Below are 13075 nucleotides of genomic sequence, written 5' to 3' on the forward strand. Positions count from 1 at the left end.
CTGGGCACAGCTGAAGATTTGAGAGAAAAACCCACCCTTGCTTTTCAAGCCGTGGGAACAAGGCACCTGAGCCTGCACAATACCAAGAATGCAAGGGAAAGGCCAAATGGGTGGTTCAGGCAAGGAAGACAGTTTGCAAAAACTTCACAGGAAAATGCCCCAAGGAGAGATTTAGTCAGAAAAACAACTCCGGGGACATCCCTGGGCTCCCCTCCATTCCCGCCCCTGATCCACCTCTGTGCACGGCCATACTGGGCTGCCCGACTTCGCCGAGGAGCCTATAGCTGAAAAAGCACAGAATCAATGAAATGAGATTAAAAACTGTAATCACTGTGTTAGACTTTCTCCCAGACCCATGCTCTTCCAGGAAGAGGGGGATGCCGTCCTTCCCTGGGACCCACACGGTGCCCAAGTCAGTCACCAAGAATCCACGTGTGCCCAGGTCAGTCACCAAAAATCCATTCATGAACACATGCCTTCTTCTTCCTGGTTTTTCCACCGCAGAAGTTGAATGTAAAAGGACTATCTCCTAAACCATTTGTTGTTCTTTTTTTTCCATTTCTTTTCTTTCTTTCTTTCTTTTTCTTTCTTTCTCTTTCTTTCTTTCTTTCTTATTTCTCTTTCTTTCTTCTTTCTTTCTTTCTTTCTTTCTTTCTTCCTTATTTCTTTCTTTTCTTCCTTTCTTCTTTCTTCTTTCTTTCTTTCTTTCTTTCTTCCTTATTTCTTTCTTTTCTTTCTTTCTTTCTTTCTTTCTTCTTTCTTCCTTATTTCTTTCTTTTCTTTCTTTCTTCTTTCTTTCTTTCTTTCTTTCTTTCTTTCTTTCTTTCTTTCCTTATTTACTTATTTAGAGACAGAAAGCCAGACAGAGAGCAGTAGGGACAGAGAGAATCTTAAGCAGACTCCATGCTCAGCACGGAGCCTGACGCAGGACTCAATCCCACAACCCCAGGACCACAGCCTGAGCTGAAATCAAGACTCGAACGCTCGACAGACTGAGCCCTACAGGGGCCCCCATTGTTCTTTACCTAAGCTTTTCTTTGGAAATATAACATCCTTACAGAAGAGGGCAAAAATCATAAACTCAATGGATTTTTCATACAGCAAACACACCCATGTACTAGCACCTAGATAAAAAATCCTGAATGTTCCATGAACCCAGAAGCCTCTTCCAATCACTGCCTCCCAAGGTTAGCACTGTGCCCCAGATTGCTCTTGCCTGGTTTTGAGCTTTATGTAAATGGAATCACATGGTATGCTTGCTTCCAACTCCAGCTTCTCGTGCTCGACGTTATTTTGGAGCGCTTCCTCCGTATTGCTAATAGTTACAGCTCATTCAGGCCCGTTGCTGCACACGTTCCTTTGGGTGAGCCAGTGCTTATGTGTTCATTTTTCCGGTTGATGAGCATCTGAGCTGTATCCAGACTGAGCATATTACAAATAGTGGTGTTGTGAACATCCCTGAGCACATCTTTTAATGAACCTAAGTACTAATTTCTGGTCGTAAATGCCCAGAGCGGGATTCCTGGGCCACAGGGTTTGTGTGTAGTTAGCTTTAGTCCACACCACCCTTTCTGGATATTCAAAGAGAAAAAGAGACCAAGGGTGACAAAAATTTTAATTATCTGAAAAAAAATTTAAACTGTCAAAACGAGGGGTGCCTGGGTGGCTCAGTCAGTGAAACGTCCAACTTCAGTTCAGGTCATGAGCTCGTGGTTCGTGAGTTAGAACCCCACATCGGGGTCTGTGCTGACAGCTCAGAGCCTGGAGCCTGCTTCGGATTCTCTCTCTGCCCCTTCTCTCTCTCAAAAATAAATAAACATTAAAAAGATTTAAAAAAAAATAACTCTTTGTCAAAAGAAACGTTTCCTCTGTGATTGCACAATTAGAGTTTTCAAATAGTATTTGGAGAAGTTAGAGATACTGTGTCGTGCGGTATTTTTCAACCATTCAGTTGAAATCCACAAAGGGTTTAAAAACTTTTTTTTTTTAGTTATGATGAAATACACATAATAAATTTCCAGCTGTCCTCTTACCTGAGATCATTGTTGCCGATCTAGGCAAACATTCCAGCTACTAGTGGCCTCATCTTCAAGGCCTCCTATTTCGCTGGGGAGAAAGGACGTCCTATTCTCTGCCCCTTGAGTTGGTCCCTAGCAACTTTTGCAGAAGGAGCCTGGCCTCAACTACCAGCACCTTCTGAACCTCTTCAAACCCAGGGCACCCATTTGACCCTGTCTGCTGTAGGGTCAACCAGGAACAGTGCAAACCTAGAAACTTAAAAGAAAAGTGGGGAAAGGACCTGTGGTTTGACATTTTTCAGAATTTTTTTTCTTGTGTGTTTGTGTGTGTCAAGGGCACTTTTCAAGTGAGGAGCTCTGGAGAGGAAGCACTATAAATAGAAGGGGCCACAGGGGGCAGCAGTGGGGGAGGAGGAAGTGTGTTCAGAACACCTGCTTGCCTCCACATCCAGGCCCCTGGCGGGGCTTTTCAGGGGGCCCCTCCCCCCGCCCCGCCCCGCCTCCTATTCAGCCCATCAAAACCAGAGCTGGCATCAAGTGCTCTGGCCTGGTCTCCACAGCCCGGCCCCAGCCAGTCACCACCCGAGTCCACCCAAGACAGCCCCCTGGGGAGGAAGGGGACTCATCCCGCCTTGGACCTGAGTCCCCGGGGTCACTCAGCTCAAAAGGTCTCGAGTGGCATTAGCCCTTCTTCACCTGCTGCCGTGTCAGAACAACAGTTCAGCTCAGTCTCATCTAGTAAAAGGCCAGCAACGCCTTCCCGAAATCCCACCCACTGCCCCTTGGCAGCAGATGGGGCCCTTTTAACCAAGTGGGCACAGCATGGGGAGGGGGGTGGTGGGAGCAGCAGCTGGGGACTTGGCTTGCACAGCAACAATTTCCAATGATCATGTTCCCTCCCTTGGGGGCTGGCTTTGATGGGAGGAGGTGAAAAGGCCAAGGACACTGTTGGGGAGGGGCCAGACTCCCCCTTCTAGCCCCTTTCCACTCACTGATCACTTTCTGCTCCTCCCAGGCCCAAGGCCACCACCTGGGCCTCCCCCGGCCCTCCCTACTCCTCACCCAGAGCTGCTCTTGCCTTTCAAGCCTCCACCTCAGTAGCATCTTGGTTAATTAAGTGGGCTGGAAGGACCCCTGTTGGTGATAGGCCCTTCCTTCAAACACCTTATGTGTTGCAAGACAGGTTTTGATTTGTGCTATTATTAGGTTGATATCTCTCCCTCCCAATAAACTGTGAACTCTGAAAGACAGGTCCAACTTAGTTTTGTTCACTGCTGTGTGCCCACCTTCCAGCACGGTGTCTGCACCAGACATGGTGCCCAGTATGCTGTGTGTGGGAGACGGGGGAGGGGAAAGGGAGGAGAGAAGGAGGGATACAGGGGAGAAGGGAGAGGATGGCAGGGAGAAAGAAGGGGAGAGGGTCAATTATCAGCAAGGCCCAAGCAGTTCTGTCACTCCACAAAAAAGGTTTGACGGTGTCCCTGGCTCTAACGAGGCGGCGTGTACCCTTTCAGCGGAGAGCCAGTGAGCGGCCTGCTGGAGACCAGAGAGAGGCCAGTAGGCAGTGCACAGACCTGGTGGACGGGCGAGTCTGCAGCCCTCAGGGGCAGTCCTGTCCAAGGTTAGGAGGGGGCCTCGGCCAAGGTGACCGGGTGCAGAGGGAAGGCCCCAGCCCAGTGTAAAAAGGTGCATGAGAGAGGGACGCCTGGGTGGCTCAGTTAAGCATCTGACTTTTGGCTCAGGTCGTGATCTCACAGTCTGTGAGTTCGAGCCCCGCGTCGGGCTCTGTGCTGACAGCTCAGAGCCTGGAGCCTGCTTCAGATTCTGTGTCTCCCTCTCTTTCTGCCCTTCCCCTGCTTGTATTCTCTCTCTCTCAAAAATAAATAAAACATTAAAAAAAAATCTTAGAGGTGGGTGGGAGCAATTAACCTAGGGGCTTTGGTTTGGCGTACTGAGGTGTTATGATTTGGGGCCAAAGCTGAGCTGTTCGAAACCACTTCACCCAAGCAGTGGTCCAGCCGCACCTGTAGAACGTTGTCAAAGAGTATCTGTTGGAGAGAGGGCTTAACTCTAGTCTGCCTGGTGCACTTTATGGAGATATGATTGACATACCATAGAATTCACACTTTTTAAGCGCGAGTCAGTGATTCTTAGTAAATTTAGAGTTGTGCAGCCATCACCACAATCTGCTTCTAGAACATCCACATCACCCCAGAAAGATTCTTCATGTGTCTTTTGGGGTCCTTCCTCCTGCCATGCACACCCAGCCAACCTCTAATCTTCTCTCTCTGGAAATAGATTTACCTTTTCTGGATGTTTATTACAGATAGATTCATACAGTATGTGGCCTTTGGGGTCTGGCTTCTTTCACGGAGCATGTATCAGCGGTTTGTTTCTTTTTATTGCTGAAGAGTATTCCTGGGTCTTGGTTTCTTATCAACAAAAGGTAAAGATATTTTCAGTAATGCAGAAACCATACATTGGGCACCTGGGTGACTTGGTTAAGTGTCCAACTCTTGATTTCGGCTGAGGTTATGATCTCACGGTTCGTGATGTGAGTTCAAGCCCCACATCGGGCTCTGCCGCTGACAGTGTGGAGCTTGCTTGGGATTCTCTCTCTCCCCCTCTATCTCTCTGCCCTTCTTCTGCTCTCTCTCTCTCTCTCAAAATAAATAAACTTGAAAAAAAAGAAAGAAAGAAAGAAAGAAAGAAAGAAGCCATCCCTTCCTTCAAGAACTCAACTATAAGGAGGTTGGCCAGTGCAAGACTTCAGTGCCTGGGAGACAGAGAGAACATCCTGTCATAACCATGGAGACATGGAAAGTACACGGGATGGAAAAGACGCAAAGAAATCTTCAGGGGAGAGAAGGAGAAGCAGAAACCAGTTAGGTCAAATGCCAAAAACGTCTTCAAATACCAAGTGTGTAAGTGCCAGAAGTGTACTAAAGCACACTAAAGGAGGGCTCCAATGGGAGAACAGAAGAGCCCTGAATTCAGAGAGATGGCCTTAGGGCTGCACATCAGCGTGGCCCAAGGCTAGGGCCATTCCAGGATCAAATAAATGAGAATCTCCCAGCATAGATTAGGCATCAGGAGCTATATGATCCAATGTACAGCCAAGGTCAAAGTCGTGGATGACTGCCCTAAAGGTTACTAGGCACCCAAAATAACTGACCCAACTATACAAGGAGGTAGGGTCCTGTGCCCTCCTTTCCAGGGGAAGGGATCCTGGTCCTTCCCCAACAGCCCCATGCAGACCTCCTCTTCTGGAAGGAGGGTGTGGTTATTGCCCTTACCTGCCCTAATGCTTATCCCCACAGAGAGGGCCTGAGGCAAGCACCTCCGGAGTCCTGAGCCACCACCCACACTTCCCCTGGTGGAGACATAGCCAAGACCACCTTGTCCCAGGACAGAGAAGGCCAATTTCTCCTGTTTTATTGAAGAAAAAAATTTCACAGTACAACATGAATACTTTCTCATAGAAAATTCATAAAGGAAATGTCCCCCACAAAAAAAGGGGGGCCCCTGGGTGGCTCAATCGGTTAAGCATCCGACTTCAGCTTGGATCATGATCTCACAGCTCATGAGCTCGAGCCCTTCGTCAGGCTCTGAGCTGTCAGTCTCTCTCTGTCTCTCAAAAGTAAATAAAACATTAAAAAAATGTCCCCCACAGTCAATCATAACAGTTTGATATGTATACTTCTAGACATTTTTCGATGCATTTACCTCCATAGATGAATATACAAATATGTAGTTTTTATTTGGTTCATAAACAAATGAGATTATGTCCAATGCTTGAGGTATTATGTGAAAACATGCTTCTCAACAGATCACCAAGATAATTTCACGTCAGAACTGACGTCTGTGCTTCCTTTCTAAACCAGCCACGGGGCGCCTGGGTGGCGCAGTCGGTTACGCGTCCGACTTCAGCCAGGTCACGATCTCGCGGTCCGTGAGTTCGAGCCCCGCGTCGGGCTCTGGGCTGATGGCTCAGAGCCTGGAGCCTGTTTCCGATTCTGTGTCTCCCTCTCTCTCTGCCCTTCCCCCGTTCATGCTCTGTCTCTCTCTGTCCCCAAAATAAATAAAAACGTTGAAAAAATAAATAAATAAAAATAAATAAACCAGCCACAAAAGGCGAGGTGACTGACATTCCTCCTTCAACCATGCCCTACCACCGAAAACGTACGTTGTTAACGTTGTTTGCTCTTTCAAATGTCATTTCTGTGAGCCTCTTTGTCTCTATGCACATGTCTACTTTTTTGTTAATAAGGTCCATTCTTAGCCAAGGTATGTCTGGGAACTCTCCATTCAGTTTTGTTCATTTATTTGCCTGTTCCCAAGCCTATAGCATTTTGGTGACTATTATAACACTCTCATCGGGGCTTTTATTTGTAATCATGTTATGGATTTGGTAGCTTTTGTGAGTAGATTCCATTCCCCCTTACATTTTCTGATTGGCTATAGTTAGTGATTAAGAAAACCATTGATTTTTATATTATGATAACACACACATAAAATTTACCATTTTGACCAATGGTTCGGCGGCATCAGGTAAATTCACATTGTTGTCCATCGATCATCACCACTCATTTCCAGAACCTTTTCATCTTCCCAGATAGACTCTGCACCCATTAAATGGTAACTCCCCAGGCTGCCCTACCCCCAGCCCCTGGCATCCCCCATTCTACCTTGTGTCTTTATGACTTTGCCCCCTCTAGGAATCTCACAGAATGTTTGTTCTTTTGTGACTGACTCTTCCACTTAATGTCTTCAGGTTTCATCCATATTGTAGCATGTGCCAGTATTTCATTTCTTTTATGTTTCAACATCCCACTGTACATATATGTCATGTCTTGTTTATACATTCATCTGGCAATGGACACTTGGGCGGCTTCAACTTTTTCGCTGTTGGGAATAATGGTGCTATGAACGTGATGAATACTCAGTGTACAAATATCTGTTGGAGTCCCTGCTTTCACTTCTTTGGATATATATCCAGAAGTGGGATGGCTGGGTCCAAGGACAATTCTATGTTTAATTTTTTGAGGACTTGCCATACTGTTTGCCACAGTGGCTGCACCATTTCACATTCCCATCAGCAATGCAGCAGGGTTCCAATTTCTCCACACCCTCACCAATACCTATTTTCTGTTTTTTTTTCCTTAATAGCCATCCTAATAATTGTGAAAGCCACTGATATGTATATGCTGATCTTGTATTCCACCACCTTACCAAATTCTATTAGCTTTTCATTTGGTGTCTTGCATTTTCTAGGTAGTTCATCACATCACCTGCCATAGCGACAATATATTTTTTCCCACGTTAGACTCAGGCCCCATTTTCTTACTTTGTTGTCAAGGACCCACATTACAAGGCTGAAGAGAAGCAAGGATGGCAGGTAATCCCTTCTTTATAGTATTCCACTATTACATGTCATGATTTTTGCAACTTTCTGGTAGACACCTGGTTAGGGTTGGTGTGGCCTTCTACGCCTGGATTGCTAAGAGTTTTATCAACAGTATTCAACCTTGTCAAGTGCTTTTTTGGGAGTCTATTGAGATAACTGTATGGATCAATGCAGTGAACTACACTGATCGATCCCCTAATGATAACCCATTCTTGCATTTGTTGAATAAACCTACTTGTCATAAAGTATTTGTGTTTATGTAGAGTCCCTGGACTACACTAGACTATGAGCCCAAATGAACAAGTGGCCAATGGTTAAAGAAAAGAAGAGGTAGTGATGAAAATGGATCATGTCCTTGCCCTGAGGAGGGCACATTAGTCAGGGGAAATCCCAAAGGAGCAAGGTTTTTTCAAAGACCTGATCCGTCTTTTTTTAAGGTTTATTTATTTATTTATTTTTGAGGGGGGAGGGGAACCAGAGAGAGAGGGAGAGAGAGGATCCCAAGCAGTCTCCACACTGTCATCACAGAGCCTGATATGGGGCTTGATCTCACTGTGAGATCATGATCTGAGTCAAGATCAAGATTTGGATGCTTAACTGACTGAGCCATCCAGGTGCCCCAAGACCTTACCTGTTGTAACAGGATGAAGAAGATTTTATTTATCAAAGTTAATCTTAAAAAGAGGTCTGGATGTGTTTGGAAGAAACACTTGGGTAAATAGCTTGCAATTGTTGACCTGCCTACCCAAAGAGAGCCTTAGTTGGCCTGTGTTAGTCTAAGAGCCTTGCAATTGTTGACCTGCCTACCCAAAGAGAGCCTTAGTTAGCCTGTGTTAGTCTAAGAGCCTGAATTGCTGGGATGGGCAGGACTGTAGCTGAGCTTTCTATATGGAATGAAAAGGAGAGGAAGTAAAGGAAGAAGGGGGAAGCCAGAGAGACCAGGAAGTGCTTGGGAGAAAGGAGCAAGAGAAAATGAAGCAAACTCTGGCATTGGGGCAGCCAAGGAGCACCAGTGGGGAGAAGGGAAGGTCTACCGGACTCATGGGCGATTTGCTGTAATTCCCTGGGGCTTATGATGCTGTGCACTGGTGGTGGGGGGTGGGCAGGAACAAGGGCCGAGTTCTCTCTGCATGGAGGACACTGTACACGTAGAGGGTAGGAACTGACGGCACCTGACTTCAGACTACCCCAAGGTTTAAGAGGTGGTGGAAACTTGCACTTGAGCTTACTGGGGGTTGCATGGTGCCTGAGCTCAGTACAACTTGGGAGAAGAAAGGTCTAGTCTGGAGGCTGTTAAACAAGTACAGGCAGGTCCTTTAAGGAGTCTGTGAATAGAATTTAAGGGGTCCACAAATTTATTTTTTAAAGAAGTTAAAAAAAATTTTTTATTAAAATTTTTTTGAGTTTATTTATTTATTTATCTCGAGAGATGCAGGGGGAGTCAGGGTGGGGCAGAGAGAGAGAGACAGAGACAGAGAGAGAAGGAGAGAGAGAGAATCCCAAGCAGGCTCTGCACTGTCAGCACAGAGCCCGACATGAAGCTCAAACTCACAAATCGTGAGATCATGACCTGAACCAAAACCAAGAGTCAGATGCTTGCTTAACCAGCTGAGCCATCCAGGTGACCCAAACTTTATCATTTTTTAAGTAATCTCTGCCCCCCATGTGAGGCTTGAACTCACAACCCTGAGATCAAGAATCACACACTCTACCGACTTAGCCAGCCAAGAGCCCCAGATCCATGAATTTAAATAGGAAAAAGTTACCTCTTTATTTTTACTAATCTATAACTGACATTTAGCATTTCCTTCTATTATGAACAGAGGCAACAAACATTTCATTTTACCCTCATCAAGAAAAATAACAGAGGGGCATGAATTCGAGCCCCATGTTGGGTGTAGAGATTACTTAAAACAATATCTTGGGGCGCCTGGGTGGCTCAGTCAGTTAAGGGTCCGGTTCCTGACTTTGGCTCAGGTCATGATCTCATGGTTTGTGGGTTCGAGCCCCACATAAGGCTCTGTGATAGCAGTGTGGATCCTGCTTGGGATTCTCTCTCTCTCCCCTACTCATCCCGCATTCCTGTTCTCTCTCTCTCTCAAAATAAACTTAAAAAATTAAAAAAAAAATCTTCAAAAGCAAAAAAGACAGGAAAAATAACAGATTTTCATACCACACTTTAGTTGTTGCCGATAATAAAATATTGTTTATGTTTGTGGCTACTTGGGAATCACATGGTCATAGACCCGTGGGCTTCAGAGTTGATAGGGACGGACCCTTAAGGACCAGACTGAAGGCAGTTCCAGCTGGGTCTTTGGGTTTTTCTTGCGGCCCAGCACATTCTCGGAGCTGGACACTAGTGGCCTAGAGCAGGTACAGGATGAGGTGGAGACCTGGCCTAGAGCTGCGATGCGATACAGCATGACTCAGTGACTCATGCTTTGAGAGCTCAGAAGAAAGCCTGGAGGGTCAGACAAGGTTTCTCATGGGAAATGACATTTAAACTGACTTTTTCAGGATGTATTAAGAAGTGTGTGCAGGGACATAAGATTCTCCTTTAACCAGAAAAATCCCTCCTGGAGCATGTGCCAATCTTAGCTTACAGTTCAGAAGAGTAGAAAGCAGAAATTTCCCCTGGCTGTGGGGCTGAAACAGGAAACCACCCAGAAACCCTCAGAAGCAGGAGGGCGGGGATTCCCAGCTCCCCAGGACTGAGTGGACATTTTCCCAGGAAGCACCTGGGAGGGGGGCAGTCTGCATCTGTCCCCACCCCCTCCTTGGAATGGAAGCTTCTGAGCTCAGGAGCTCACACGTCCTTGCCTGTTTTGTTTGCTGATGAATCCCAAGCACGGGCACCTAGCACAGATCTGACCCCTGCAAATATTTGTTTAGTGGGTGAATAAATAAAGCCACATGCTTCCACAGCTGGTGGCGGGACAGGCCATGACTCTGCCTATCTGTCTGACAATTGTGTCTCCAATCCCCGCGTTGCCCTGCACTCTAGGTGACCTAGGAAGATCCCCCAGCGAAACTCCCGTGGGTTCCTACGAGTTTTGCTGTTTTGCCGCATTGAATAGGTGGAGAGACCAACACCTGTGCTGCTCAGGTGCGAATCATCTCTGCCCCCTTCTGGGACCGCAAGGCGTTGTCACAGGGATCCCTTTCCTCACCGCGGTAGAAGCTGGAAGGTTGAGGTCCCAGGTGAGGGGGGGCAGAGGGCTGGTATCATCCCCAATGGAACCTTCATCTTTGAGTTCACAGTGGGTGAGGAAGGTCATCTCCCCATGGGGCCCATGAAGGATACAGCAGAGCATTTCCACCCCCTTTCTGCTCCCTCCAGTGATGTTACAGGCTGTCAATCCCCAAATTCATCTGTTGAAGTTCTAACCCCTAACACCTGAGAATGTGACTACATTTGGAGGTAGGGTCTTTAAAGAAATAATGAAGTTAAAAATGAGGTATTTAGGATCCCCTTAATTCAATAGTACTGGAGTCCTTTTAAGAAGAGGAGGTCAGAACATACACACGGGGAAGGCTGAGCAAAGACTGGGAGAAGAGCCATCTACAAGCCCAGGAGAGAGGCCTTGGGAAACCACCCCTCCCAACTCCTGGTCTTAGACTTCGGCCTCCAGAACTGTAAGCAAATACATTTCTATTGTTTAAGCCCCCTAGCCTGTGATACTTTGTTACAACAACCCTAGCAAACGCATCCAAATAATTCCACTGCATGAATTTTTTTCAACGGGCTTTCAGAGATCACACCCACACTTTCTGTCACCAGAAAGGAGAAATAAACAGAAATGTCCTTCAAAGTCTCATAGGCCAGAAAGGCCTCTTGACTCAAGGAATGGTTATTTGGTTATTTGGTGACCTTAAGGCTTATTTAGTAAGAAAATCAGGGTTTCAGAGCTCAAATGTCCCAGAAGGACAAGCCACTCCTTGCTGACATCAGAGGACCCACGCATGAGAGATGCTGATGTTTGCTAACGTCAATTTTACATGCTGAGAAGGAGAACCACAGGCCCTGAGTAAGCATAAATGGCCCATATCTGTAGGGAGGTTAGTGGGTTTTGATGTTAAAAAAAACCAAAAACCAAAAAACAAAACTCATGCCATGCCTTAGTCATTTGCTAGGTTTATTAGAAATGTGTCTGAATTTACAGCACAAAGAGAATAATAAAAATAAGTCCAACTCTGAAGGTTCATAAGGTACTTGGCAGCCAGCCTTTAAGTTTTAAATGCATTTCACATCACTGATTACCCGGAAAAGCCTCAGAAGACTCTGGAAATGCAGCCCACCCCCAGCCCCCGCTTACTCCCCCTGCTACAAATTGCCCCACAAATGAGGGCTGTCAGCTGGGCTCCACTTTAGTAAGACCAGCCCCCTCTGCCTCCTGAGAGAGAGAGAGAGAGGGAGAGAGAGAGAGAGAGAGAGAGAAAGAGAGAGAGAGAGAGGGAGAGAGCCCCTTCCACAGTTTCCAAAGCTGTTTCGACCGATGGCCAAAACTCCTGCGTGAAACCGTGGCTGGGTGCCCCCACCCACCATCCACACTGCCGGACATTAGCGAATTAATTCCTCACGGGCCCAGGCGACCTGGCCCAGCTGCCCCACTTTCTGGGCTTCTGTGTGCTCCTTGTAAAGTGAGAATCATAAAAACAGCCCCTCAGGGGCCTCAGAGAATTAAGGGACTGACGCATGTAAGGACTTGTCAGGGATCTGGCGAGTCCCGATGTCTGTTCCCTTTCTTCCCGTCCCTCCTAGAGGGCAGGACTGTGGCTTCTACTCCATGTCCCCCACGTCCCCATAGCACCACACTCCACTCTCCCTGAGATCCCAATAAAGAGTGTTGATGAATCGCTTTCCTGGTCTCCATCACATTCCATGTGTCTCTCATCTGCATTGGCTCCCCCGGGGGGACCCTCTTTGAAGAATGTGAATTTCTGATAAAAGTAACCCATGCTCCTCAGAGTCAGTCTGAACTGTGTTTATAAGAATAAAAAAGGAAATAAATATCATAGCCACCTCCAACCCCCAGAGTTCATTGTTGGTTAATATGTTGCGATATTTCTTTCCAGTCTTTCTTCTATGCGGGCTCACATCTGTCTTACACAGTGGCCTGAGCCTTCCAGGGAGTTTTGCCCCAGGGTTCCTGGAGGAACAACTGCCCCACTTCCAAGCCTCAGAGAAAAGACCTCACTGATCGCAGACCTAAAGTCAACAGTTGACTTGCCTGCATGGCGGTACCTAGAGTCTCACGTTTCTGCCTTGCGGACAGCAAAGTCTGCTCCCCTATCAACAATACAATCAGGAAAGCTGCCTCCAGGAGTGTTTCCAGGCTGTCAGCTTGTAATGAGTACCTGTTTGAGGAAAGCAAATGATGGAAAGGGATGCATTTCTCCAGGTTGTCCTGTGCTTTGTTATTTAAATGAAGAAATATAGTAATCTTGGTTTTATTCTGGTTGAGGAGAACCTAACTGCGGGTCCCCCAAGCCGGATCCTTTCCCCAGATCAAAGATTCACAGAGACGATCTGAGAGCCGGTACAGGGTGCCTCTCAACTGTCAAACGGCTGTTAATTCCTCGCTTGGCCAAAGTCAGCCGGGCGCTCAGCCAGGAGGTCAAGTGGGTTTACAAATCTGGGCAACTTAAT

This window comes from Prionailurus bengalensis, chromosome A1 (assembly GCF_016509475.1).
Source record: "Prionailurus bengalensis isolate Pbe53 chromosome A1, Fcat_Pben_1.1_paternal_pri, whole genome shotgun sequence".
Lineage (NCBI taxonomy): Eukaryota > Metazoa > Chordata > Mammalia > Carnivora > Felidae > Prionailurus > Prionailurus bengalensis.